This window comes from Coloeus monedula (genome assembly GCF_965178545.1).
Source record: "Coloeus monedula genome assembly, chromosome: Z".
Taxonomy (NCBI): Eukaryota; Metazoa; Chordata; class Aves; order Passeriformes; family Corvidae; genus Coloeus; species Coloeus monedula.
The window spans coordinates 48013037-48036823 of record NC_138822.1 but is presented as its reverse complement, the minus strand read 5'-3'; positions in this window follow the sequence as shown (position 1 = coordinate 48036823).

The window sequence follows — 23787 nt, the reverse complement described above, 5'->3', positions numbered from 1 at the left end:
CATTTGAGACGAATTTATTTGATTCTAATGAAATGCTTCAATGCCACTTGTAAAAAGTGTTTCTGATTTGAGTTAAAAATAGACCATCTCAGTTGCAGAGAGAAAAAAGATGCTGTATAGCACACATTTTAATCTCCTTTCCAATTCTTTGACACTTTTTCTATGAAAAGACTACCATGAAATTCCTATCACCTACCTTTGCAAAGGAGGTCTCAATCAGGATATGTAAAATCCTGCCATTGTACTGTTTTAACAATGCATATACAAAGGCAACATTCCCTGCCCCCTTATTTTATATTTAAAAAAACCTCCAACAACTCTTACACGACAGAGCCTCTTCTGTTATTCAACCAAACAATTAGACACATGCACACCTCTACAAAGTATTGTTTGACTTGAAGATAGAATAAAAGGTCAATAAAACAGTCTAAAGGAACAACAATATTTTACTTTCTTTTGGTCATGAGGCAAGCAAAAACCCAGTTTAATTTCTTCATAATATCAGAGAAACAAAACTGTCTTTTTTCATTTCTCTTCCTGCAGAATTTTAATAATCTCAGATAAATAACAGTTCTCATGTAAATCTTTAGATTCTTATTCCAATTTGCTATTTTCAGGCAAGACCTTAAAGCAAACAGCCCTTTCTGTAGTTGCAAACATTGCATAGTCACATTTAGGGACAGAAAAACAAAAAAAGAAAAAGAGGAAGAGGAAGAAGAAAAAGAGGAAGAGAAGGGAAAAGAGAAGGGAAAAGGGAAGGGAAAAGGGAAGGGAAAAGAGAAGGGAAGGTGTGGGAAGGGAAGGGAAGGTGTGGGAAGGGAAGGTGTGGGAAGGGAAGGTGTGGGAAGGGAAGGGAAGGGAAGGTGTGGGAAGGGAAGGGAAGGTGTGGGAAGGGAAGGGAAGGGAAGGGAAGGGAAGGGAAGGGAAGGGAAGGGAAGGGAAGGGAAGGGAAGGGAAGGGAAGGGAAGGGAAGGGAAGGGAAGGGAAGGGAAGGGAAGGGAAGGGAAGGGAAGGGAAGGGAAGGGAAGGGAAGGGAAGGGAAGGGAAGGGAAGGGAAGGGAAGGGAAGGGAAGGGGAAGGGAAGGGGAAGGGAAGGGGAAGGGGGAGGGGAAGGGAAGGGGAAGGGGGAGGGGAAGGGGAAAAGGGGAAGGGGGAAGGGGAAAAGGGGAAGGGGGAAGGGGAAAGGGAAAGGGGGAAGGGGGAAGGGGAAAGGGGGAAGGGGAAAAGGGGAAGGGGAAAGGGGGAAGGGGAAAGGGGGAAGGGGAAAAGGGGAAGGGGAAAGGGGGAAGGGGAAAGGGGGAAGGGGAAAGGGGGAAGGGGGAAGGGGAAAAGGGGAAGGGGAAAGGGGAAGGGGGAAGGGGAAAAGGGGAAGGGGAAAGGGGAAGGGGAAAGGGGAAAGGGGGAAGGGGAAAAGGGGAAGGGGAAAGGGGGAAGGGGAAAGGGGAAAAGGGGAAGGGGAAAGGGGAAAAGGGGAAGGGGAAAGGGGAAAGGGAGGAAAGGGAAAGCAAGGAAAGGGGAAGGGAAAGCAAGGAAAGGGGAAGGAAAAGGGGAAAGGGGAAGGGGAAAGGGAAAGGGGAAAGGGGGAAGGGGAAAGGGGGAAGGGGAAAAGGGGAAGGGGAAAGGGGGAAGGGGAAAGGGGAAAAGGGGAAAGGGAAAGGGGGAAGGGGAAAGGGGAAAAGGGGAAGGGGAAAGGGGAAGGGGAAAGGGGAAAGGGGGAAGGGGAAAAGGGGAAGGGGAAAGGGGGAAGGGGAAAGGGGAAAAGGGGAAGGGGAAAGGGGAAAAGGGGAAGGGGAAAGGGGAAGGGGGAAGGGGAAAAGGGGAAGGGGAAAGGGGAAGGGGAAAGGGGAAAGGGGGAAGGGGAAAAGGGGAAGGGGAAAGGGGGAAGGGGAAAGGGGAAAAGGGGAAGGGGAAAGGGGAAAAGGGGAAGGGGAAAGGGGAAAGGGAGGAAAGGGAAAGCAAGGAAAGGGGAAGGGAAAGCAAGGAAAGGGGAAGGAAAAGGGGAAAGGGGAAGGGGAAAGGGAAAGGGGAAAGGGGGAAGGGGAAAGGGGGAAGGGGAAAAGGGGAAGGGGAAAGGGGGAAGGGGAAAGGGGAAAAGGGGAAAGGGAAAGGGGGAAGGGGAAAGGGGAAAAGGGGAAGGGGAAAGGGGAAAAGGGGAAGGGGAAAGGGGAAAGGGAGGAAAGGGAAAGCAAGGAAAGGGAAAGGGAAAGCAAGGAAAGGGGAAGTGAAAGGGGAAAGGGGAAAGGGGAAGGGGAAAGGGAAAGGGAGGAAAGGGAAAGCAAGGAAAGGGAAAGGGAAAGGGAAAGGGAAAGGGAAAGGGAAAGGGAAAGGGAAAGGGAAAGGGAAAGGGAAAGGGAAATAAGGGCTTTCATATTTTTTCTTAGTTCTCATTATCCAACTCTTATTTGACTGACAATAAAACTTAAAACCAAGTCTCTTTTGATTGTGATAGCAATTCCTGAGTGATCTCTCAGCCCTTATCTCAGACCACAAGCCTTTCGTTATATTTTCTTTCCCCTGTTAACTGAGGAATGATAGAGTGGCTTTGGTGGGCACCTGGTGTGCAGCCAGGATCAGCCCACGACAGCTTTCAACAATTCTTTGGGACTGGAGAGCTCTCCCTGGAGCTTACAGAGAAGATGGTATTCTATGATGTTCATTTCATCTTCATTTTTCTTTATATCTTTGAAATCTCCTCACTTCTATTTAATTTCTACCTACTTTATTCAGTGTCTAGTGAGATAGTTCTGAAAAACGCATACACTTTTTGTCATTATTTGTTCTATGAAAATCAGAAATCAATGATTTTTGACATAGTTTTTAATTTAGTTACAGCTCCTCTGTTTTCTCTAACTGACAAGTTAGATAATCCAAATGCCGTGGCTCACAATGTAAAAAATTTATGAGATACTTTGCTCTATTATTTAGAGCACTTTATTTTTTCCTCGTGTCCTAAAGGAAAGAACAGATTTTTAGAGCAGACTGCAGAAATTGCTGCACAACATCCCATTCTTATTTATACTCTGTTGAACTTAAGTGAACTAAAACCTTGATATAGACTTACCCATCTTCTTTGAGAATGGTCATTCTTCCTCAAGCTCTCATTTGTTGTTTTTAACCAGCCAGTCAAAAGAGCTTCTTGTTTCAGTGCCTCACCATCCTCACAGAAAATAATTTTTTCCCAATATCTAATCTAAACTTACTCTCTTTCAGTTTGAAGCCATTCCCTGTTGTGCTGTCACTACACACCCTTGTGGAAGTTCCACTCCAGCCTCCTTGTAGGCCCCATTTAGGTACTGGAAGGCTGTTGTAGGTTCCCTGGAGCCTTCTCCTTTCCAGACTGAACAACTGCAATTCCCTCAGGCTGTCTTCCAAGGAGAGATGCTACAGTCTTTGGATCATCTTTGTGGCCCTTCTCTGAACCCACGCCAGTAGGTCCACATATTTCCTGTGTTGGGAGCCTCAGAGCTTAACGCAGTACTCTGACGGAGTTTCAGCAAAGCCAGAATCTCCCTTGACCTGCTGATCACAATTCTTTTGATGTAGTCCAGGATATGGTTGTCTGTGTTCCCAATCCCACACAAATTCTGGGATTCAGATATTTAGACAACCTCTCTTGTTTATTTAGCATAGTGGAAGCTGTGTGGGGTTTTACGTATTCTGATCCCAAATTTGTTGTGTTTCTTTCAACAGCTTTTAAAAAAGATCTTGTAGTGGTATGAGATGTGATATTGATTTTGTAATTAAGTCATCAGCAAAATATCTGTTGTCCCAAATATTTTTCTTCAGCATTACCTCAATCTACAATGAAATTGCCTTGTGTCTAGTTAATTTTCTCATGTACTGTGTTGAATATAGGTTTATTTCATTAGTAAATACAGCTGCCTATGGTGCATGGCATTTTCATCTCATTGTGTTTGTTTTTTCTTAAACCTATTTGTGACTGCTTCTAGTTTAGGTGCTTTATTATACTCCTTTCATTAACTGTTACTATAGATACTTTTTGTTAACTTTTCATTAAGGAGTAACTACACGATTTTACCCCTCAGACAGAATATTAGCACTCTAATCTCCTGTTTACTCTATAAACCTGAGAGACATTTTTTCCTATGGGGGCCTATGACAGAGAATGATTAAAGCAATTTCAAACATAACTTCTTCAAACAAAGTATTATTTATGCACCCCAAGGGTTCATAACAGATGAAACAAACAAGCAAGAAAAGAAAAAAAATGCCAGTATGCACATTTCCTCTTGCCTAACTTTTATGGGGTTTGAAAGTTTTGGCAAATCCAGTTCAACCTAGTTGTCTCATCTTTTAACTGAAGATATATCAAATAGTTAGGATCCATCCACTGTAATACTCTTGTTGGTATTCCTTTAAGATTTTGCACTTTTTATTTACCCCTGATTCTGACTGGAAATAATGATTCTTGCTCCTTTATTGTTTTTCAAACATTGGGATGGAGATAATGCTCTGAATTACAGCTTTCCTGTCATTTTGTCATTGATCCTTTATATTCTTGAAGTGTTTTGTTGATGTGCTTGCTTATTACTTGTTAATCAGATCCTTTAGCTTCTCAGAAATGGGAGGACATTTGCAATAGACACAGTGAATTGCAGTAGATACTCACGTTTTGATACTAGACCCTTTAATATATATAATATTAATATGCATAACTAGATAATTCAAATACAGATAGAAAAAGCAAAAGTCTTTAAATAGGCACTAACAGAAATCTCAAACACAAGTCGAGATGGAGTGTTTTCTTATTCTTTTTTTCCATAGAAAAATAACATCAGACTTTTGTCAGTTAGAGCTATTCGTGAATGTATACAGAATTCATCATGCTCCTTGTCTGAAAAAACTCTCCATCTAAACTGTCTGTTTTTTGAAAAAAGAGTCAAAATGTCAATTTTGCTTTGACATTTTCAGTGCAAAAGGAATTAGAAATGTATTTGGGTTGTGATTTTTTTTGGTTATATTTTAAATTCGGAAAAAAAAAGACTAAGTATAAATATTTTTCAGTGACCAAATATTTTAATATGGACTTTTTTGCAGTTCTTGATTCTACTGGAAGAGATATTCCTCTAATGCTTCGATTAGCTTAACAGTCTGTTGTAGCTACCAACATCTGCCAAATGGTTCATATCAATTCTCAGATGAAAAAAAGTACAAGTACAATATTTTACATTACTTTTCATTAGCTGCTGTAACATTTGCAGAAAATTGATTTCTATCTGCTTTGCCACAGAAGATTTTAGAGCAAGGAGAAAACAAATTGCCCTCCAAATCTTTCTTTCTGCCAGCCTATTCTTATATTAAAAAAAAGATTCATTTGCATTTTTCATAGTTTGTAATTAATTACTTTTGTAATAATAAGCAAGTACTTGAAAAAAATAAAATACCTGAACTCAATCTTTGGCAATTTCATAATAAACTCCTGTAAGGGAAAAGGGATATTTTGCAAAAATCTGACCTAGAGTATATTTTGAAAACAAAAACTATGATGCATCACTCTGCCATAAAATGTTCTGATAAAAACCAGCTAAAAAAAAACAGTTTGATTTTTTTAAGTTTAGGTTTTACTGCTTTACAATACAATAATGGTAATCCCAAGTAAAGCTAGATCAATGATCAGGAGGTAAAGCCTGATCTGGAGAATAGAATAGGGGAATGTGTACTGCATACTTTCTTAGTCTTTAACTAGTCTGAAAAGCATGCTTGAGCTGTCATAGCTTTTATTATGTGTAGGGGTAAATTTTTTCCACAGTCAATAAATATTGCAAAACAAATTTTAATGAGATATAGCATGTCTTCTCTACCAATCCTATAGGCTATTAAGAACAGTGCCTTGGAATTAAACCTGGGCTATTCTCCTGTGAGCTCATTTTTTTTTTGGTCCTTGTGGTGAATAAAACTTTAATGCAACACTTTATGTGTTTTAAAACCAAAATTGAGGTAGAATGGGTGACCCTGAGTTTCTACCTGACCATTTCCTTATTTTAGATATACTTCCTATGTCTATGAGATTCATATGTGTCTTTATTGAACTTTAATGTATTGATGCTTTGATTCTTTTCTCCATTAATTTAAAATTATTTTCCATTTTCTTTTTCATTCTTAAATGTATTTTGTACTTAAGCTTTTTAAAAATTTATTTTGATTTTTCAGAAGATTTTAAGATTGTGTTCTAATTCAGTGGCAATGCAATTACAGCTAGCAGTATCTACCTTTCATTAATTTTAAACAGTTTTATGTCAGTTAAAAGTGCTCCTGAAGAATAGTAAGATTTTAGTCACTGTGCTATGATCTTTTTCTATTTGCAGTTTCTTGAGATTCCTGAATATTTTCAAGCATGATACTGCTCTACTGCTCATGCAATAAAATGTCCTTTTTTTTTTTTTTTCTATTAGCAGTCTCCTGAAAACTGTGTAATGTCTCATGAGAACTGTGACCTTCCAATATCTGAAAGGCCTCTACAAGAAAGATGGAGAGAGACTATGTACAAGAGCATGTATTGACAGGACAAAGGAGATTGGATTCAAACTGTATAAGAGTAGATTTAGATTAGACATTAGGAAAAATATCCTTGCTGTGCAGGTGGTGGGGCACCGGAACAGGTTTCACAGAGAAGTTATGGATGCCCTATCCCTGGAAATGTTTAAGGCCATGTTGGATGGGGGTTTGAACAGCCTGGTCTGTTGCAAGGGGTCTCTGTTCATGGCAGTGACGTTGGAACTAGATGATCTTTAAGGTCTCTTCCAACCCAAACCATTCTATGATTCTATTACTATAAAAAAGGGAGGAAAGTGTTAGCACTTTCTGGGTTGGAGACAGTTTTGTATTTTCTCATTTTCTGTATGTCTCTGACTTTTTATGATTTTTATGATTTATCCTTTAAAAATAAATGGTCAAGGTCTTAGAACACAACGAGACCTAAGGAATTAAAGCACAGATGTTGCCCAGGATATTGTTGGCTGAGGCAAGTCCGAGCCTTAGAAAAGACAATTGAAGATAAAGTCTTACAAACAGCATGATCTCAAATCAGAGTATTTTTCATTTCAAAACACTCCACATTTCACAATTTATCTCTTTCATCACTGAAGCTAGGAAAGGGCAAATATGTTGCTGAACTAATAGTCAAACTGTTTATAAGCTCTTAGAAGGTATCAAAGAGATGACAAATAACTAGCTAGCATGCATATGTTATGAACAAAATCTATCAAATCAGTTTAATTTCTTTCCAAGGCAGCATCCTCGGAGATAAGTATGCAAAGAAGCCATGAAGAAAGAAGAAAAGCAGCAGATGTTTAATGTTCTTTTGAGATGGCATTCTTATAAGGGAGCTGTAGAAACTGGGTCTAGATGAAAGAACTGCTAAGGTGAGTGCAAACTTTTTGACTCAAATGCCCATATATACTCATGGTTTTCAACTAATGAAATAGAACATGAAATAGAGGCATGTCTAACAGACTTAGAAAAGTTACTAATATGAAGAGGATACAAGAGCATTGCAGGACAACATTATAATTGAAAATGGCTTTGGCAAATTGGAGAAGTGGTCAGAAGAAAAGAAATACACTTTCATAAGCAGGTATTATGTTAAGGTGTGTGAATACAGGGAGAGCAGCTACAGTGTAGTTCTGCATAAAAAGTAATGAGGAGTATAATAACAGACCAGAAGCTGAATAAAATAAATGAACACCAAACAAGAGAAAAACCTATTCTGCAAGGACTGAGAGTTTGTATAGGATCAAAGAAAGACTGGACAACTTAATAAAAAAAGAAAATGACATAGAATGACTGAAGAGAAAGTGTGTGGTCTTTGGCTTCTTTCCCTCTCTCCCTCAATCCCTCCTCTCCTCCATCCCATTATGTTCTTTCTATAATCCACAGAAAATGTTCTGGCTCTATATGTTACAAATATCCTAACTTTCATCTATGTCCATATCCAGCTGTAGTTAGATATAATGTTATTTAACAAGATATGTCACCTTCTGCAGCTACACCCAGAATGGCCCAGAAACTCTCATCTGAATAGTGTCTGTGTCTCAGCTTGGAAGCATATTATGAACATGGTATTTTATGGCCAGTCAGTGTTGCTGGCTTCTGCAGATTGGTTGCTGTGCTAATTTATGAAATTGCCATTGAGCTGACAAAAACCAGCCATTTAACATCATCAGTACCACAAAATGCAGCCTTTAAGCTTTTCTTTTCCAAAAGAAAACTAAAAGTCTTCTAAAAAACAAAATTAATTTGTTTTTTTAGTGTGAGGATCTCAACAGCCTGAGTTCCATTTGCTGCCAATCCCCTTCTCTATATTTCTCTCTGTTTTCTTTAGAGAGTGCATGCTGCACAGTGTAGTCTAAAGACATCTCTCTGTGGGAAACTGTGAAGAAGAGAGGAAGAGGGCTATTTGTCACATGCAATTAATAATACACAGGGTTTATGTTGCTTAAAACCCAGGAAATTTTGAGGTTCATTTTCCTCAATGTAATTTATTCACTAAAAGCTTATGTAGAAAGCCATCTTGTTGTTTGCAAGCCTTCTACTTTGGCCTTTCAGATCAGCATGTATCTCTTGTCAGGTTTTCAAATAAAGTGCAATGATACAGAAAGCTCTCAAAAATTATGCATTTTATATACCAAATGGGTATGTACTGAACTCTCACCTTATGGTAATAAAACCAGAATGCATGCAATAATTTACTATTTTTAAGGTGTACCTGTTTTTCTAGTTCACCATAACTTGTTCATAACAGGGGCAACTGAATGAGAGAGGTCTCAAACATACACAGTAAATAAGTACACTCATTTTGATTAAATGTAGAAAATTATTGGAAAAAAATTAAACATGAAAGGAAAAAATACAATGATCTGACTCACACCTTTTATGATTTTTCATGTCGATTTGCCTTCTCAATATTTTTGAAAAGCCTAAATAGAAGAAATTGTTATTTTAAAAACAGCCAAGAGTAATTATCTTCTTCTATGGACAAAAAAATGGAATTTTTACTAAACCTGTTAAAGCCTTGGACTACATTTTATACTCATTCTACCTTTACCTTCTGACATGGCTGTCACAGTGTTAAATATTTCACGGGAGAAAATGAATGTTATTCCCAAATCCAGAGAATTACTCACTTTCAAGCACCAAACTTAAACTCTTAAGTTGACACAAGTGTCTTTCAATTTCTCTCTGCTAAATATCTTATTTCTACGCTAAGTACAGATGGGGTGTTAATTTGCTAACTGGAGTGCTATTCTGACAGACAGAGAATGTGCTTCCTAGTTCTGCTTTTTTTTTTTTTTTTTTATTTTCCAGTAATATTTATTTCAATGCATTTAAAATAGTTTTTCTATATGTGGAAGGTATGGATCTAGAATAGAAGAAGCATACAGAAGAATTTCAAGGGATTTATTAGTCACCGAATTACTGACTCAAAGTGATAAAGCAGTTACACTGTGACTTCCAGAAAAAAAAAATGTATCTCTAGTATTTATTGTCATTACATTCCTGTAGGAAAAACATACTTCAGTATTACATATTTATAGTTTTAACTGTTTTGTGAATATTCTTTTGCATTTACCAGAATTATGAACAGCTTTAGTGCTAAAGCATCCATGCACTTACCTGAGTGTAGTTTTTTGTTTTTAAATCTATCTAGTCTAAATGTAATTAGCTTTTATATTTTGAAATGATCTTTTGAGTCATAAGTACTACAGTAGGTGTGTGTTTAAGTGACATCAAATAAATTTTTTCTGAATAGGTACTTAGCATATACGTTTTTTAAAAAATTGTTTTCTTACATGTGCAAAGGTTAATAGGAGAAAACACTAAGGAGAAAAAGTGGAAACATGTATACATATTAGTTTTCATAGGACACACTCAATCTGTTCCTGTTAGTTTGCAGCATTTTGGAATAGACTTTTCCCATTTAGCAGCCAAATTAGAAAGTGCAAAAAATCTTCTGGGAAGTAAAGACTTTTTTATTGCAGAGGGACAAGGAAGTGTTGTAGAAATTACCTCAGCTTCTGCCAGACAGTAGTTTCCCAGGCATTACATTAGCTGAAAGAGTCTAATAGGATCCTGCAGGTTCAGGGGCTATTTAAATTCAGGCAAATTTTTCATTTTATGCTGTCAGCATTTTTAGCCTTTGAATGATGCAAGAAAACTTACTAAGATTTCAGCATTGTCATCCAGGCAGAGCATTGGACTGGTTACTATTTTGTCTTTAGCCTGACCAAATTTAGAATTAAGCTGCTGCCTTTTTTGACCTGAAGATTATAGCCAAGATACTGTGAAACACATAATCAAATTAAAATATGATGAACAACTGACATCGCAAGTAGTTGTAAGATTATTCAAAAGAGAAAAAAACCCCACTTTTCTATTTAGCACACCAAAATCAGCACTAAAAAATAAGCTGGTTTATTTTTCAAGGGTTTCACATCTTATGTATTTGTAATAGATGTACTAAAGGACCATTCCCTAAGAAATATTTTTAAATACCTCTTTAAAACCATAGATATTTTTGTTTGCTATAAATAATAAATATTTTATATATCATATATAGTACATTATTATTTATATAGGTTGTAGAAAAAAAAATTATATTAATCAGCAACCAATACCTGTTTTAATAAATAAATAAATAAATGGAAAATTAACTCCTTACCAGGAAAAGTTAGCAAAGAGTACTAAGCTATCAGTGCACTTCTCTTATTTTGTAGCAGTTCACAGATATTTGTGACACAGGTGATTTATCTGATTAATGCAATATCTCTGAGGATGACTTTTTCCTTGCTTTAAGCTGAACATAAATATAGCTGCATCTGATTTGTGTTGAAAAGTTTTATAGGTTCCACATCCTGCATTCTGTTTATTTATTTTTTTAAATTAACTTTTAGAAATCACTATGATTTTCCATGCTTTGCAATATAGCGCCCTTGACCCTTTCCTTCTTCCCAAAAATTTGGACATGATTTTATCAAATATCACCTCAGAATAACAGTATCTTCTTTACATTACAAGCCAAGAATTATAACTATTCATCTAAATCAATGAGTTTTGGAGTGGCTGATCTGCCGTTACCAGCTCTATTCTCTTGTGCAGGGCAGGACAAGAAAGTGCTAACAGAACTGCACCCACATCCAAAAATCATCCTATTAATTAACACAAAGGTATAGTGTCGCTTTCTATCTTACTTTTCAAAGCTTTTGGAAAAAAAATCATTTAAGTATTTCACTTGTTTGACCATTACAAAATATTTGGCAAACAGTTACAAATATCTATCAATTACTTAAACTCCATTCTGAAACAAATCATGTGTCCTTTTTAAAGCAAAGCATTATTTCCTAAACACCTTGAAAAGAAAAACAGATGCAAGAGATACTTTCTTTTGTGCTGTCATGTGTTTTCAAATCTTAGTTATCCATCAGCCTCCTAGGCCAGTAAAATTTCTGCTGATCATCATAGAATCATAGAATGACCTGGGTTGGAAGGGACCTTAAAGATCAATTTGTTCCAACCCCTCTGCTGTGGACAAGGACACTTACCACTAGGCTAGGTTGCTCAGAGCTGCATCCAGCCTGACCTTGAACACTTCCAGGCATGGAGCATCCATGTGAGGGTGGAAGAGCTTGCTCCAGGCAGTGGACTCCAGGGATGCCTCACCATAATAAAATCTAAAGAGTAATTTTTTGGAAAAATTATGGATCAGCACACTAAACCATTATGATAGGTGAACTGATGGTGAACATAGCCACCATCTAGAGGTAGTGAGAGTTATACATATCTTTATAATTCAATTTAATTCTGTCTTAAATAGATGAATCAGCATCGGCAAATAGGTTTTGGATTGACACTGGGATTTCATTCTCAGCATCATGATTTCTCTACTACTATTGTCTTAACAGATTAACAAAATTTGTGAAAAAGAAACCATTCTTGACAAGTATGTTAAAGCATATCCTTTAGCATCCTGCTGAAATGCTTCCTGAAAATAATCTTTTCCTTATGTATTTAAAGACTATCATCTTCTCCTATATTATGTGGAAGTAGCAAACTGCTCACTACCCACTGTTTTCTTTGATTCCTATTATTAAAATAGCCTTTGGTATATGTTAAGTATAGCTTGTCTGTGATGTCTGTTATTATGGTCTATGACCGTATAAAGAACCACGATTTTCTTATATATTCTTTGTTTTGGCAATACTCAGTATCCTATGCTCCAGAAAACTGTTTTCAATAACATAATGCTGGAAGTGACAGTAAAAATATGGGTACCAGGAGGCAGTACCAAGTATGGGTACCAGGTCTTGTGCAGCTTCTTCAGGATTTTAAAGTCATGTATAGACAATACATGCACTTTTCCTAACAAAGAGTTATCCAAGAGAATAAATTTAATGATTACTTATGAAGAAGCCAGAAAACTAAAACACTGAAGCCTAATTACAGTGACACTTTTATAACTGCAACTTGTTATAAACACCATTGCAAACCTGTGTAGCTTGGATCCATAAAGATCTAAACCTTTTGTTTATTGCTATGCACTTTGTACTTCAAATGAAACTGTATAAATGTTACATAAAACTTGTTTCAGAGTGATCAGCAGGCTCACAGAGAAATTTCCACCTCCCTTTACTCTTTCTCTTTTCCTAACCATCTTTTCAAAATATTCGTTCCTTCATCTACCATTTGTTGTACTGAACGTCAAATCCTGGGTTCTCATTAATCACCTAACAGTGCATTTTCAGGTCACAAAAAAGTGTCACAGGACTTTAATAGGTTTTTAAATTATATTTTACTATATTCTTATATGTACCTCAGCACTAATTTCAACATTTTAAAAATATTTAGCAAATTTTTTTTTTTAGTAATTTTTTAAGAATAGAAGTAATAGGAACCAATTATTCTTCCACTGGGTTTTTTGGGGTTTTTTGCTTGCTTGATTTTGGTTTTTTTGGTCAGGATTTTTTTGGTGGGTTTATTTTTCCCTTTGTTTTTTTTCCTTTGCTTTTGTTTGGCTTGGGGTTTTTTTCGGGGGAGGGGGGCTGGGGTTGTTATTTTTTGTTAGAAGCATTCAATTTCACTGAAAATAACACAAGTTTAAATAATTTTAAGAACAGGTAAAAATGGGTTTAGGGACTGTGTAAAAGGGAGGGAAGCATGCTATACAGTTCACCAGTATGTTTTCTTTCTTGTTTGTTTGTTTGTTTTGCCCTAGGGTAGGATTGAAGGATGTTATTAGTCAGCCTAAGTTTAAAAGGATAATATATCTTGGACTTTAAAATTATTTGACAATGACTCTCTGTATACTGCATACAGCAATATTTAAGTGAGAGAAAAGGGTGATAGAGAAAAGTTTATTTGCTGCATTTTTATTAAAAAATGAAATAATGCAAGGTCTACTAAACCCCAGAAACAGTCAAACCTTTTTGAATATCTTTAGATGTAATTACAAAAGGTTTGTCTTACAAAATGTTCAGTTAGGCTTTTCACACAGATTTCCTTTCTGTGTGATGGTTTGAATATTTATGTCTCAACTAAGTGTAAGCACCTTTGGTGTCTTCCTTGCAATTTACGTTTTACTTTTCTCTTTTGCTAGGGGGAAGGAAAGCAACAGAAATATAAAAAATCGGAATGTGAATGCTAGAATCATTAGAAGTGTTAACTGTGAATTTTATTATACTGGAAGAGCTAATTTATATTTATAAATCAAATATTTGTTTTATCTTGCATACTCTCAGCCTGTCCTGCAGATAGGAAGGAATACTGTTTTTATTACTACTGTGTTGTTCAAACAGCCACCACATGATGAAGGAAGGAGGCATTCCACAAAACTATTTCAGAACTTGAAAAATATATTTATAATTTGGTTGGGGGGGGGCTAAATCAGCTACGAATATCTAACCGTGGATTCTTTTCTTCAAAGACAAATGTATCTTGAATTATCTGTCCTTCTACTTGGCAAAACTAAGGAAAAGAGTGGCTTGTTGCACTTAAAAAGGAACAGAGCAATACCAAATTGATTTCTCAACAGATTGCTTTGCTATAGTCTAAGTAAGTTTCTGTGCCCTGATACTGCGGACTGGAGGCCCATTAATACAGGGGAATCCCTGCTGAGTGACTTTTACTAGTTACAACGCAGTATGTTCCATTTAGTGTGTCGCAAACTTAGGAAGTAAACTCAGAAGTTGATCTGAAAGACCTTATTATAGTAATGCCATGTATCAAATAATTATTTTCTCTTACTTCAAAATCATTGTTACCATTTCTCACTCCCTGGTTTTCTAAGCAATGCATTGTAAGGTCCCGTTGTCCTGCTTTGTATGCTCTAGAATAACAGCCTCTCAAAAGGCAGTATTTGACACCAGTGAAGAGCAGAGGGGAAATTACATTAAGGGAGATTAAGCATTTGAATCCACAGGCCATCTCAGCATGCTGTTTGTATTTAACAAATCTAAAGATATATTCTGCATATTGCTAGATCTGTGGCCCTTCATATCCTAGGGTGTCTGAAAAGTGCTGGTCCCTGCCACCTCACACTCAATAACACCCTGCACAAATAGCAGTATTCTGTATCCCTTAATATTTTATGACCTTAAGAACTGTATGTGGTACAGTAGAAGTAATCCTTGTTCCAGTTATGTCATCAAGATATGGTTTTTTAATGACCTTTCCATGCAATGTTTTCTTAAACAAGATGGCCTGTCAGATTTACATTGTGTATTCGTTTGTGAACAAGAGGAAAATTAGAATTTTCTATGTGATAGAACCCAAGCAGGTGCAAGAGCTAGGAAAAAAAACCAGAGGTCTTCAGGAGGATAAATGACTATGAAAGACATAAATACCACATAAATAAGGCTAGAGTAAAAGTAGAAAGCAGCAATATAAGAAAAGTTGTAGAGAAACAAGTTGTAAAGAAAGCCAGAGAAAAAAGAGAAGAGCTCAAAAATCAAAGTTTGAACAAGGGGAGAGTTCAAACTGGTGACAGGAATCCCAAAATATAGCCTGTTTTCTCCCCTCATATACAATACCTACATTTCAGTTAACTCTTCTAAAGAGTAACTGTGTTATAGACATAGGGGCAGTGGTATGGGATGGACTGTAGGATTACTTCTCTTTAAAATTTCACTTCTCAAGTAAAATAAATCTGAATAGAATTCTATGAACATTCTTGGGGCATTTAGCCAAGAGCTATTTTAATCACCTGCTTTGTCATGCAGTGGCTGGAAGAAGATAGATCAAAAGACAGAGAAGTTTCAAGAATTATCAAGAAGTCATCTGTGCTTGATGTTAACTTATTTTATAAGCGATGGAATGCATAGGGTGACTCTCGTGTAAATTTGCTCTGTGCACCAAGATCCTGAAAATCCAACTAAAAGTGACTTCAGGCGTGAACTTTCAGTAGTTCAGCACAAAAATAATGCAAGAAATGACCAGGTGCAGAATATTTAGATTCTTTCATCTTGACAAATGCAGAATTAAGCCCATGATTACTGCCATTCAAGACCATGGGCCTACAACACCAACTCTCTCTTTAGAAGAATCATCAATTGGACAAAACTGGTTAATCACCCGTAGGGCTGGTTGTTGATATCTTCCAAGCTATTAGACCTAGATTTGCTGCTGACTAGGGCAGTTTTTGATAATAATTTTACAGATCCTTTTATCCCTTAGTTTCATTGTTGGGAAGACTTGACACAGACCTTTGCCTCAGTATGAAATTTCATTAATTAAATTCAGCAGAAAGAAGAAGGATGTTTCCATTAAAAAAAAAAAAAAGGGTTTTTTGCTATTTAAAAGCTAACATCACCTAAAAAAATGTTTATTCTGGCCTATCTGGTCCAGTCCTGAGAAAGAAGCATATTATGAATGATGGAATAAACAGCCTGGAACAACACTAGAGGAATTTGTATCAGTAATTTTCAGTGCTCAAACCTGTAAAAAGTGGACTTTAATCCCAAACCAATTAAAATAAACTCTCATGCTGACCAATGAGGAGTACAAGAAAAAGAAGTTTATCCAGCCTTAAAGCATATAAAGTGGGAGTGATATAACTCAATACGCAATATGGGTTCTGCATCTTAAAGTACATGTTTATAGTGCTGGCAGATAACAGACCACAAGCTAAAGTTTCCTTTATATGATATTTGTCTTACTGTTCTCAAACGCAGATAATCTAATTAAATGAGCCATACATATTATGGCCTATATTCTGCTTTCTCATGTCCACTGCACGGTTGTATTCTGTGAAACTACTAGATGTTTTAGAAGGCGGTTAACTGCCAAACTAGTTTTCAGATCTGACGCTGTTTCAGTTTTATTAAATCATTGCTGTTAGAGTGGGTGATTGCAATGAATTTCAGAGTTGTTTGAAACAAGAGACAAAGATTGGGAGGAAAAAAAAGTCATCAGATTCCAGATTTGACACCATTGCATGATTTTTTTCACTGCTGCAGTGAATTTAATTTGATGAGGGCATCAACACTCTAGCTTACCAGATGTTCTTTTACAGCACATAGCCATGATGTTGACTTTCTCTTTTTAGGATTTCTGAAATGCACGTGTTGTAGTTGTAAATAACATTTTGTGCAAGATAGTTCAGTGAATTAAATATATGGCCCATATATCTATAAAATAAAGTGTTTTTCACTGATACCTCTATGGTTTAAATAAAATTTGATAAAGCTTCAGAAAAGTACACATTCACCTGATGAACTTGAAACTCTGTACTAAGAAAACATAGCTTTTCATTCCCTCCAGTACTACCAAATATGTGAAGTCTCCAATTTTCAAGTTAGCAGGTAAAAAAAAGCATTTTGAATTTCTGTACTTCTAGAGCTACCATGTAAAATGTTTTATTTTGTATTTAAGCCAAGAATCAGAATTTTCCCTTTTCTTTTTTTTTTTTTTTAATTCTAACTTTTACACTTTTATAGTTAGCAAAGAGATGAAGGTGAAATTTGGATTGTGTCTGTCCCTCAAATAGATTCCGCTTTCTTAATAGGACAGAATTTTAATTATAACCATTGCTTCTGAAACTATTCTGTGTTGCTGACTAAGTCCTTTGGAGCAGAAGTCACTCAAAGGTGACTGCTACTGTGCATTCTTGAGTACAGTGATTTGTGATGCCACCACTGAGCTGTGGCTGTTTCCGGTGCCAGTGTGTTTTACAAACACCCATGACTCACCATGCACTTCCACAGACTGCTCCTCCAGCTAGCTTGGAACACCAGCAGAGACTTCTGACCATGCTTATTCACAAAGAATTAGTGTGTGTTAAGTAAAGGAAAATACATTCTGATGGCTATGACAACAGGTTGAACTGTGTTTTCCTAGGAGTTGGCTCTGTCTGTAATTTGTCCCTCGCTGACAGAACTTTTCCAGTTCTCTGTTCTCTGAGACACCAGGCACAAGTAAAGCCATAAAGATTTGATATAACATGGTGTCCACAAACATGGATTATTGCACTCATTATAATGAAATACCTTTGAAAATAAAACTGTAAGTCAAAGTACTAGACTCTATGAATAAACTTGGGGTTTTTTTCTAGAAACGTATTTTAACTATTTTTTCTCAAGTGTTACTTTAAATACTTTGAAGTGCTGTTTGCAACATAAAGATCTCTCAACAAAAGCCACTTACAAAACACCATTTAGTATTTTTTACTACTCTTTAATCACATGCAAAGAAAAGTAATGTAAAAAGGTTATCAAGAGCTGTATAAGATTCACATAATTTATATATCTTTGTTTAGTAAAGCCATTCTATGACATTATTATTTCCATTGGCACTCAGTAATTAATGAATGATGGCTATTCTGGTTTAGAGTATTTTATTAAACCTGCCACCAAACATAAATGAAAACAGAATTATTACCTTTACATTATATGTAAATTGAAAAATTTTAATCAAACCCAAATTGGATGTTGCCTGTCTATTCCCTTCCCTGTCTCTGACACTAGACTTGCTATTACAGTATTATCTTACGTTCTTCTACTTCTGGGCTATTTAAAAGGTTTTCTAGCAGATTTGATTGTTGGCAGATGTTTGGCATTTAATTATTCTGGCAGGACCTAAAATCCTCTGGAGTCCTGAATATATAACTGTGAATATGCATACAGAATTGGACAGAAAATTGTGCCTTTAAAAGTGGAATACCCTAAAATTATCCTAATATAATCTATCAACTTTCTTATTTCTATTATCAAAAGAGTTAGGTGTATATTGTGCTAATAATAGATGACCTAAGAAATGAGAATTACATGCAGTCAGTATCTGATTATCTGCAGATAAATCTGCTTTGAATGCAGATAACAAAGACAGTTTTGAACCCAGGCAGGTGCCCTGGGCAGACACGTACTCTGATCCACAAAGCTTACCATTTGATCTCCATACTAGGCTTTATAGACCAGAAAATTTCATTTATCTTCACCCCAATTTTATCTTCAGTTTCATTTAGGCTGACTTTATTCATGGGCATAGCCTAATCCGTGCTTCTTTATTTATCCCTGGGTTACTTTGCTATGTCCTGGTTAAACAGGAATTGAATGGCTTTTTGTCAAGATGAATTAAATGTGTATGCATATAAATAAATTAGTAACCCACAAAATATGCATCAAAAAGCCTAATTTATTTTAAATCATTCAGTATATAATGTTTTACAGCTCTGTATACAAAACAAAGTCTCATTTTGCTAACACAAACAGCTCTGGTAAAAATGTGAACATTTTTATTTACAGTCAGCTTAATAAAAGGCAGTTTCAATTGCAGTTTCAGCAACAGAAAATGATTCAAAGACTAAATAGAAAATTAGGATGCATAGTTCTTAATTACCTTCTCATATCTGCATCTGGAGTATTGAAGACCTTTTTTTGTTAAAGATTCTTTTATTTTCTTTTACTGGTCTCCCAGAAGGAGAGAACATCTTCTTCAAGCTACATATGACAAAGAAAAAACACAGACAAAGCAAATTACTTACATTTTTGTTTCAAACTGGAGGCAATTTCTCTCTAGATTTTGTTTATTTTTCTTTTAATTAAGCCTATGAATTGTTACTTTTTGATAGATTTCAACTTATTTACAAGAGGAAAGTGTTGAAGAAATATATTTCAGAGGAAAAAGGCAAAACCAATAAAGGTGAGCCTGAAAATGGCAAAATATAGTGATTGACTCTTCCATTGATTTTGAATGTTCAATAGAGAAATTCTTTACAGAAAAAAAAGTATTTAGATAAATCTTTCTCCGAAATAATAAAACTGTCTTTTGCTACAATAAGGTTAACATGTATCTACATGTTTTGCAACAGAGTGAAATTCTCAGTCAATGCAGAGGAATCAGGATGGGGAGTTATGACCAAACTGTAAATGGCTTGTAAGGAGGCTGGGGAGGGATAGGATGAGGGGAAATGGCCTTAAACTAAGATGGGTAGGTGTAGATTAGATATTAGATAGATATTCTGTACTGTGAGACTGCTGAAGCATTGGAACAGGTTGTCCAGAAGCATAATGGATGCCCCGTTCCTGGAAGTGTTCAAGGCCAGGCTGGATGGGGTCCTGAGCAACCTAGCCTAGTGAATGACATTCCTGCCCATGGCAGAGAGTTCTGACCTAGATAACCTAGTGATGATCACAAACTACTCTATGATTCTGTGATTCTATCTTTTTAGAGGCTAGATCATTCTTTCACATGACAAACTAGAAAAAAGTAGATGGAGAAAATTAAATTTCTAGACAATTTTCTACAGTTTGTCTCTATGTTACTCCTTTACAACTGGGAATAAAATACAGTCCACCATGTTTCTACCTCTTCACCTTTTCCACATCTGTATCTCAAAGATCTGACATGCACTGTACCTGTCAGAAATTCAGTTCTACTCTGTAATTATCCTTTCAGGGGTATGGGGATGATGCTTCTTTCATCCTATTTGGTAAATGTCTGCACCCTATATTTCTCCCTTTTCACCAATAATTCTTTCAGATATCCTGTAAGAGACTGAAATATTATAGTTTACAACTTAAACATTTTCTTAAAGGACTTTTAAAACTGTATTACAAAAGCTGCAAAAAAGACTACCACACCCTGGATGGGGCCCTGAGTGAGGCCTTACACCACTCACTGATGAAGATAAAGTAACAACTCAGGGCTGGGGACATTTTACAAAGCACAGGCTTAACACCTCCATAGTGGAGACCGCAGGAACAGACCCTCCACCAAAGGGCGGAGGGAGGAGAGGCTTTGGGTATCTTGGAAAAGCCTGTGGTCAGAAGCTTATCCACAGCAGAAGGGGTGTCATGGCCCATCACAGGGGCCCCCCTCAAAGGGGCCCCAGACCCTGCACCAGAGATGATGCAACAGACCCTCAGTGTTTGTTGCAAGGGACAGTGTCAAGCTTGCCCCTGCAAGGGGAGACATGTGGGCGTTCCCACCTGGCCCAAAGCATATATTAATCCATATATTAATCCATATATTAATCCATATATTAATCCATATATTAATCCATATTACTCTTCAGCCTGTGGTGTGGTGGTGTGTGGCGGTGTAGCCACGGTGGCGACAGGGGACCCTGACCACCAGAAGACCAGATGGAGGGTGGAGAGGTTTTCAGCCGCTGGGAGCTGGCAGAAGGGGGTTTTACCCTTCGCGTGCCGACACAAAGAAGCCCAGAGGTCAACGCTGAAACCCCTCTGGAAGGCGGCACTCAGTGCCCAATACACAATGAAAAAGGGGTAGAGCTCCTCACCCTAAAGGGGCTGTACCTTCCTGTCACTGTTAAGCAGGCACGCAGACAAAGGCAAAGAAGTAAAGACAGGGCACTCTCCGTATGTGTTCCACGCAGGTTTATTCCCATGGAAAGACAGGGACGAAGAGGCCAGTTGGTGGGAGGGTCCAGGGATCTTATCCTGGGTACAGAATAGGTGGGGAAAGGGATCTCAGCCAACGGGATAAAGACAAGCAGGTGGGATTGACAGGAAGGTAACCAATGGGAACAACACATAGGAGGGACTCAGGGAAGGATCCAATGGGGGCGTCGAGGAACAAAGAACTTTCTAGAACTAATACATATTAAAGAAGGAAAATGAATATACATAACTTCATACATAAAACAAGAGAGACAAAATATTGACCAATCAGGGGAAACATGCAAAAGGCAAAACAAGGGGCTCATGGGTTCTCACCATGGCTGAAGTTACATGCTAAACTTGGGTTGCTAACCACCACAGATGGTTGTGTTGAGTTCTCCTCAGGAGAAAGAGTAGCTGCAGCCGCCTGCACTGCTACAGGAGGGGAGCAACGAGACGTCGTTGGAACCCTCAGATGGGTGATATGCTTCCACCTAACCCCTGTCACCTCTCCCTGTTCCCCCATGCACACTTGTTTTGTCCATTTCTTTCTCTCTTTCTTTTCTCTTCCCTTCTCTTTTCCTCTTTTACTGTTAAATAAAATACATCCATTTTTTGGCATCAACATCTAACCTCATTTGTTTTTAATCTCATTTCTGGGAATATTTTGAATCTTCTAAGTTCTTTCCAGTTTATGCACAGAGACTTAGCTTGCTTTGCTTTTCTGAGTTTAAACCGGATCGTAACATTTTAATTGGCGTCATGGACAGAATACCCTTAAAAATGAGAGTGTTGTTTCCAAAACATCAATGAATTGCTAATTCTTATGATTGATCATTTTAGAAAAACAAAAGAAGATACCGTTCTACATTTCCTAAAACTCTCTACCTTTCTTACCCTCTCTTATTCGTTTGTTTGTTTGTTTGTTTGCTTGTGTGTTTGCACGTGCACCTGTGCTAAAACGGTGCTCCCAAGGCCCAAGGTCTGGGAAATTGGCACTCCCAAGTTTAAAGACCTGGGAGATTGGAAAGGTATTTTGCTACTTGTAACTGGGATTTTTAACTTTGTGACTTGTAACTTTGGTAAACGCTAGGTGCTCTCGAAGTGTAAGGAGTAGGACCTTGGACAATATTTTTTAAGGGGTGTCCCTCGAGAGAGACTACTCTGGTGTTTGTAACTTCGTTTGGTTTTGTTTAAGAGGTGCCTTCTCAGAGAGAGGAGTAGGAATTTTGTAAATTTGCTTTACCTCTGGGAAAGGTCACTTTGACCTTTGTAGTAACTTTTGTTTAGTTTGTTATAAGAGGCACCTTCCCAGAGAGAGGAGTGAGAATTTTGTAAATTTGCTTTACACAAGGCACCCTCTGGGAATGACCACTCTGATGTTTGTGGTAACATAAAATATAGTGCATAAACTTTGTTTCCTTTCTTGAATGAATTTGGTGTCAGGTCATCTTCTGCAGAGATGATCTGCGCACTGAAATGGTTGCTGTAACATCCAAGTGATCATTGTTGTTTAATTCTCTACTCTGCTGGCAGTGCGAGAGTTAAAAAAGGCTGCAAGCAGAGCCATCGCCTGCTGCTGAAGTCGATTGTCATGTCCAAAGAAACCTTTGGAATGCAAATGAGAGAGAATTTTACGCAGGAAAAACTGTCAAGTTTTGAACCCATAACATTCTCTGAAATGTGGTTTTAAGTAGCATGTAGACTCTGAATTAAAACTGGCAAGGGTCAGAAAACTACTCTGAAATGGTACCTGTATGGCCACTGAAAAATCAAAATTTGGCCATAAACCCAGCAAAATTGGAATCTAGTCAATAAAATACAGTGAAACACTAAAAAGGCTGGGTGAACAGCAAAACTGAGTAAAAGGAGCAAATGTTATCTGCAAAACTGATAAGACTAACTGCTCCAGGCAGAAATGCCCTGAAAAAAAAAAAAAAAAGAGAAAAAGGCAGCTCAAATGCCTAAACCACTCTCTCTGTCGAACACCAAATTAATTGGAGAAGACCCCACTGAAAAACTGTGGGACAGAACATGAAAACTAAAACCCTACCTAAATAATAATAATAAATTGATGCAATTAACAATTTGTTTTACACAGGCATATTTTGCCTGGGAAGCTTCTTTTCTCTTTCTAGGAATTCCAAACATCCCTGCACTGAAGAAAAAGAGAATGAATTTTTAAACAGCAAAACTGGAAGCAGCAGATTCACACCTAGATGTGATAACCATCTCTTCACCATAAGCTCTGTGACTTCATAATAACTACAAGAATTTCTTGTTTTCTTTAATATCAGTCTGTAGTAGGCCAAACTTTTACTTTTCTTTTATAGGAACCTACAAACGGATGAGATAGAGCTGTGTGAGAACCAATGGAACTTTTAAACTATCACACATCACTGCTTGCATTGTCAATTATTTTGTTAATGTTTGTAATTTGTTTGTGTTTGCATTGTAAAGAAATCAATTAGATTTTATATATATTGTTAAGTTTGAGTTCTTTTGCCAAGATAGTGTGGCAAAAAGTCTTATGAATATGTAATTTCTTTTTTTTTGAAAGTTGGGACAAGAATTTATACATATATGAAATCATACATATATGTATTGACTTTTCCAATTTTACTTTGGAATCATTATAATTTGGCTAATTTTTTGTCTTTCTCTTTTCTTTAAGAGTTATCAGTTAGTGAACTGAAGAATCCTAACAGAATATAATGTAAGATAAAATAAAAAACAATTTTCTACCAACTCTCAAACCCACTTAAACATCTTTTAATATACTGTTAAGTTTCCTGTATGCAAGAACATTTTAATTCTACCTCACTTCTTCTAACCATGCTGCTAAAGTTCAAAAGAAAAAAAGTTTCTTAGAGTTATACAACTAAATTTAAAGGAGAATTAATTTCTTTTTTTTTCTCTTTTTGCGTTTTTTTTAATC